The sequence below is a fragment of the Periplaneta americana genome, chromosome 4 (genome assembly GCF_040183065.1).
Source record: "Periplaneta americana isolate PAMFEO1 chromosome 4, P.americana_PAMFEO1_priV1, whole genome shotgun sequence".
NCBI classification, from domain to species: domain Eukaryota; kingdom Metazoa; phylum Arthropoda; class Insecta; order Blattodea; family Blattidae; genus Periplaneta; species Periplaneta americana.
This window is the reverse complement of record NC_091120.1, coordinates 108,581,050-108,588,371: the sequence shown is the minus strand read 5'-3', so window position 1 is coordinate 108,588,371 and position 7,322 is coordinate 108,581,050.

Below are 7,322 nucleotides of genomic sequence, written 5' to 3'. Positions count from 1 at the left end.
CAGAATACATCTGTTACGGTAACAATTAATATTAAAGGAGTGAAATTCGGTTAGGCGCCGAGGATCGAACCCAGGACCTTGGTTCTACGTACCAAGCGCCCTCACCATTGAGCTACGCAGAAGTTCAATCCACAGCACCGGATCGAACCCCTCTCCTCCAGTGTCTTTTCCCTATTTGGCCTGACTCCAAGTTGTGTATGTATGCTTACATTTTATATTAAGTCAACTGCCATTGTACAAGGAGCGCACTCAATTGAGTAATTTGGTGGTCGGGATTCCACAGTATTAATATTAATTCTTACCATAACAAATGTATTCTGTAGGACCAAACAATAATAATCTTTACGTAGATTCTTCGAGCAACAGTGCATATTACTGTACAGATTACTGTGTATATTACTGTGGAATCCCGACCACCAAGTCAATCAGCTGAGTGCTCTCCTTGTATAATGGCAGTTGACTTAATATACATGTCCAACTTGGAGTCAGGCCACAAAGGGAAAAAAACACTGGAGGAGAGGGGTTCGATCCTGTGCTGTGGATTGAACTTCGGCGTAGCTCAATGGTATGAGCGCTTGGTACGTAGAACCAAGGACCTGGGTTCGATCCTCGGCGCCGGAGCGAATTTTTCTCCTCTAATAATATTAATTAAACTTAGTTTTGTTTCGTTGTATGTCTGATTATGGGCACTGCCTCTTTTCTGGGATACACAAAGTAGGTATCTGTACAACATTTTTTTTTTTTCTGAGACTGTATGCCTAAATAATAAAAGTAGCTTTCATGAAGAAGATTTGATTTTTCGGTGCTCCAGTCGCCTTGATTTGGATCCACGGAGGTGAACCAAACCTCGTCTGAAAACAGGGGAATATTAGGGTCAATTTTTCCGTATGTATTCAGTTTAAAATCCAGTCAACAAAAACCAACCCTTATTATAGGATGAACGGGTCCTAGTTCTTGCATAACTGTAGATCTGAAAGATTTTACGTTGAATTGATTTGTAATAATTAGCATAGAACTCTAAAACGTCCGTTTCCTGCAAAAAACGACGAAAAATATTGGATTCCGAATTACATTGAAACCCCCTATGTGCAGATACGGAATTAAAAATTCCTTCCAGTGCATCCTTTAATGGGCAATTTCTTATCAGCCAACAACCCAGCCTATTTCTTTCTCTCTTCCTGATCACGTGATCAGTTTCAGCATTATTCTTTCTTCACCCACTTTTTCTAGCACAGCTTTATTTCTTATTCTGTCTGTCCATTTCAGACGCTCCATTATCCTCTGTAACCACATTTCAAATGCTTCTAGTAGTTTCTCTTCACTTCGTCGTTATGTCCATGTCTGTTCTCTTTACAATGCCACGCTGCATACAAGCCCTTAACTAGTGTCACCCTTAGTTATTTCAAATAATGTTATGGAAATTGATATTTAAATTATCAAATAGAAGACAATGGTAGTAATATTGTGCAACATGTATGTCGTGAGAATTAAGTTAAATATCTGGGGGGGAAAAAAAAAAAAAAAAAAAAAATGTATGGTACAGATCCAATTTCAAATACAGGCCAATATAGTTGTGATGTAGAACTAGCATACTAACAAGATAAAGCTACAGGTATAATGATAATTAATTATTAAAATGTACACCGAACGCAGGATATAGCGCCGTAATTCAGGGATGTCAAGGTCAGAAGCACGTTCTCGATTATCAGTGCTATAAAGCACTGAGTGGTTGCAGTGAATCTATTCTGCAGGCAGCAACGGTGAAGAAGAAGGGGTGAGCAAAATGAACTCTATTGGCCTACCAGTGCGAGGTGAATTAAACTGATTTTAAGCAGTAGATAATGTGTTACAGTCATACAAAACAACGAGAAATGAAAGCATGTTTTACGGTATGTACCTCTGTAATAAATGCAATTAATTATAAAGTAGCAGAATTTAATAATAAACATAGAATCTCCTTAACTTATACAGTTTCAGATAATAACTAGGATCTAATTAATTGTGATATAGTTATCGAATAATGCAATTAATACATAAACGCTGCGTTTCTGTTTTAAACTAATACAAAAGGAAAATAAATTACAGGATATTCTGCATATGGTAAAATTAAATAATAGGCCTACAACAAGTAATAAACATACGTATTTTCTCTTTAACTTAAGCAGTTTTAGATAATTAGTTCTGTCTAATTAATTGGTATGTAATACATAATCATGTATTTATTATTTGAACTTCCAGAAACAAATTTAAATTTCTGAATTCTCGCCTAATTCAGAAGAACATTTTTTTTTGTTTTTGCCGACACCAGCCTTATGGCGGGTGAAATGTTATTTCCTGAAGCAAGATGTAGCATAGCCCGCATATTATAATCTGATAATCCTGATCTTAGTCTTGGTTTTTTAGGTTTACAAGTGAGAAAAACTGCTTACATGCGTACGTACTGCCAAATATAGAAATAAATTGCCCCGCAAATCTTCGTACCCCCGAATATAGTATATCAGAATTTAAAACTCTGTAAAATGTGAGAAGAACTTTACAATTATAGAGTGTCTTTGTTGGTGTATCATTGATGAAGTCAAGACTTTCTAACGGAAAACCTGAATTGGCAAACATCCCAAGTCATTTAAGTAATTTTTTTCAGGACAGCAAAGAAACTATATAGGCTTGTAATATAAGAATACCTATTGAAATAAAATACTTGTATAATTAAAAAACACAGGCTTAGATACGAACTTAGGATATTTTTTTACAGGATGGTAGTCTATGCAAAACACTCATGTCGGGTAAAAAGTCGAATTCGATAAATTTTGGACTTGGAACTCGTAACTGACATGTAACGAGTTTACGCTATTAGCAACAAACCCTTTTGTTTGTACTTCATTCTGTAAAATAAATACAACGCATTGAGAAAGAAGCTCTACATACATCTACACATATATCTACTACTATTTAATGCCAATAAAATAACAAAATTTGAGTACATAATTCCGTAAATCAACTAATAATTTCAGGCGTTTGACACTGCTTCTCTTTGTAACTAAATAATTTCCACATACCAAACAAAGAGCATCGCCTTATCTTTCACTTGCAAAAGAACGCAAGAGTCCGGTTAGCCTGGAACTTACTGAACGACTTCTTCGTCTGTGTGTAATGTACAGCTCGCGAGAAAGATCTGAAACCTTCGAGATTGTTGAGATTTAAACGGTAAATGACGGTTTCTTGTCAGGCGTATATTCCACTTGCAAAACATTTCTCTCTGTCAGTCAGCCGTTTGCTCGCTATAATAGGCGCTTGTAGTAGGTCTAGTCTCCCTATATTACATCCGGAAGTATTTAGTTGTAGCATTCTTAATTATGTGTAATACTGTATATAACAATCGTGTATGTAGAATTAAATGCGTGTTTGCGTGTAAGTTATATATGGTATTGGTATTTAAATTGTATAGGCTATATAGATTATATATAGTTATTTAAATCGTGTATATAGAGTTAGAGTGCGTGTGTGTATATATAACATTTCAATTGAGTATATACAGTTGATTTAAGTGTTTATATGGCTCCAGTTATTTCAGAATTAAAAGGGAAGAAGCTTCATAGTCAAACTAAAGAGGTTATAAACAATGTACTCGTGTTTATGTCTAAGAAAGTTTCTCAAGGGAAAGACATTCTCTGCATAAAGTTCAAAAGCGAGTGACAGTGTTTACAGGCGTGTCTCGTAGTAGTGTCCAAAAAATTGTGACAGAAGCGAAGAAAATAGATAGTGGCAACGGTACGTGCTTCGATAAGAAGAGAACAATTAAAAGTAGTGTCTTAAATCTAGACGCGTTTAATGAAAGTGTTGTGCTTAGGATAGTGTATGACTTTTACATTACCGAGAAACGCTTTCCAACAGTCGGTGCATTAATAATGAAACTGAAAGACGCAATTGGCTTCGACGGGGGCATTATTAGTGTTAGAATTCTACTAAAAAAACCTGGGACTGAAGACTCGGACTAGCAGCTCAATGTTTTCAGTTAGATGTTTAGAGCGTATTTGTTGTTTGCACTCTGCCCCACTTCACCCCTGTGACGTCAGCCGGGCTTTCAGATCTTTTGAGTCGACCTGGTTGGCAAGTTGGTATAGCGCTGGCCTTCTATGCCCAAGGTTGTGGGTTCTATCCCGGGCCAGGTCGATGGCATTTAAGTGTGCTTAAATGCGACAGGCTCACGTCAGTAGATTTACTGGCATGTAAAAGAATTCCTGCGGGATAAAATTCCGGCACATCCGGCGACGCTGATATAACCTCTGCAGTTGCGAGCGTCGTTAAATAAAACATAACATTTAACAGATCTTTTGCGCGAGCTTGTACAACCCTTGTGTTCACCAGTGACTTGTACCTGCATGTCCTACGTGCTCTGAGCAGCGCATACGGGCGGTGAGGCACGTTTGAGTTTTCGTTGACATCACTGCCGTAATTTATTGCACTGATTCGGATATACAGTAGCACTTTCTGTTTGACAATACTGTTATAAAATGTATTTCCAAGTGATTTAGTGTTTCTTGCAAGTAGAGGTAAAAACATACAGGGAGTTATGGAATAGGGCTGTAAATGTCTTAATTATTGTTGCATTTCAGTTCTCGTATGTATTTGGAATCCCCTTGTAGGAAAGATTAGTGAATAAGGGAGACCTTCTGGAATCTTGGGCTTTGGTTATAGCGCGGTTTTTTATAACGCGAGTCACAATCCGGCCACGGAAACCCTTGGTGTAACCTTGGAACGACATACTCAAGTATAGTAAGTTATTATAACTTAGTCAAAAATGTATAAAACTATTTCTGTGTGTATTGATTAAGGAAAGTGAGATGAATTTTAATAGTGTGAACGGTTTTGTTGTATAATAAGTAGCAACGTATTATTGGAAGTGAGAAGAGTAGACTGAGAAAACAAATCTAGTTAATAATTACAGACAGACACCTCTATAACATTTTCCTCGCCAAGAAACTGGCTGAGTCTTACAGTGAACTCATATTATGCCTATGTATTAAACGTAATTTTCTTGCCTGTAACATTGTAACATTTAGCTAATTATTTGTATTTATTTATTATAAATAAACAATTCCTTCGTAGTGCAGTTTTATTAAGATGGAACAAGAAACATCATGCAATTCAAAATTGATTGTGCTTATGGAGGAGTTTTGTAGTCACCATTTCACAATGAAAGGAGAAAAAATAGTATGTAAGTTGTGTTTGTGTATTTAGAATTTTAATGGTTTAAAATGTAGATAACCAAAACGCCGTTGTAATTCTATAGAACACACAACAAATGTTAAAAGTATAGTTCGTTTTGAAAACATGCTCTTAATCCAAAGCACTTGCATATCAAAGCGACTTTCTCCATAAAAAATTTAATGCAAACTCAGATTAATTCGTTCCACAGCCTTTTATTCATAAAGGCTAAAATACACTATAATTTCGGCAAAATTCAATACAGTAGTGCAACACAAATTACTTTACTGTACTTTGTTTTCGAGTATCTTTCACCTGTATTACTGCATAGTAAACTTCTTGAACATTTAAATAAAATATTTTCACTTCACTAACGGTATCATTTCTGATTGCTTGAGTGACTGGAATCTTTTGCTTTGACTAATAACTTGTACAATGACACTGTTTTGCCTCGTTTTGAGAATTTTGCGGAAATATGACATTGCGTTGTCGTTAAACAGATTCATCGCAAGCACAGCTACAACCTTATCGGGGTTGTAAATTTGAACAAAATTTTGTACTGCTTTCCACTTTTTACACACCTCTTTAATCTCATTTAAAGCGAGGAATTCGCCCGCTCTTTTCTCCTCTTCCTCCTCAGACGAGATCCCCTCCAATGCCTCTTGTTGTTGCTCGCAAGCGAAGCAAGTTGCATACAAATCGTGCTGCTCGTATTGCAAGACATCGCTCGTTTATCAAACAAAAATATTTCCTCATTGGGCGCTCGTTTTGGAAAACGCAAACCTAATTACTCATAGTCCAGTGTTTTACTTTATTTGCCATTAAGGAAAGAGAGTGAAGAAGCATCTTCAGCTACACAATCTGAATTATTTCAATAAATGTGATAAATGTCGGTAACTGCTAATATTCCTTTTCCTAAAGCTAAAAATCCTCGTCTCAGAAACTGTATTTAAAAATCTGCACAAGTCGATAGCTCACAAGTAGAACAGCTCTTCACAAATGCTAGTCACATAAATGTTATGAAGGCGTCTGGAATCAATAAATATTCTAATTCCGATGCCCTGCAACGTGTAGAGGAGATATCTGAAAATATTAAAAGAACATAATATTCAGAATCCAATTTCAAAGTGCAATATAACTTCAGCAATACTGGGGGAAAAATCCTAGTTATTCTGCAGTCTGTGGTATGAGAAATGTTTTTTCAAGGTCTGAAAAGACAAGCTATATCGAATCACGATGTGCAGTAGCCTATTTTAAATTCGCACTAATTACGTCATGTGACGTTGAGAGAAGTTTTTCTCGATACAAACATTGTTCCACGGAAAGGAGAAGAAGATCCACTTTCAAACGTTTGAAGAATATATCATTGTAGGTTACATTTCAACACATCGGATGATTAAGATATAGACACCAACTAACATTTATGTGAATACTCATTACAAAACGGAATATTATGTTATTGTAGTCTATGTAGGATTTTATTCAATTTTACTGTACGTTGCATATACTCGTAGAACTGCCAATAGTCACAATTATAATTCATTCGCAAGTAAATTACATATATTTCAGTTTAGATGTTCTGAACAGTGTGCAAGTTTTACGTTTAAGCGAACTATAGTTCGAAAACTGATTTTGTTTACATTTTATATTTTACATTTTAGTGCTAAGCACAGGGAATGGAATGGGTGAAACCTAACCATTTTTTCCCTACTACTACATATTCTGGTGGATTATAGTGATTTTCTAGCTCTCAGGTTGAATTTTCTTTTACCAACTTCGTTTCGAATTTCGGGTATTGACAAATAATACAACTGGCAGTTATTTTCTAGCTGTTTTGTTGGCAGCAACAATTTCAGTTTGCAGTAAAGGAAAGTGATGAAAATGCAAGCAAGTAAATATATTTTTAGGTTAGTTCTCATGAATCGTAAACTGTTCAGTCAAAGCAATGAATTTCATGTTGTCAGACATCGATTTTAATATTAGATCATACTAATCCTAATTACCAACATAATATGCGAGAAGTCCAGGAGGAAAATTTACTAGCTATATCATAAATTATGAAACCATTTAGGAAACACCTCGCAACATAAATATGAAATGTAGTAAATAAATAAGAC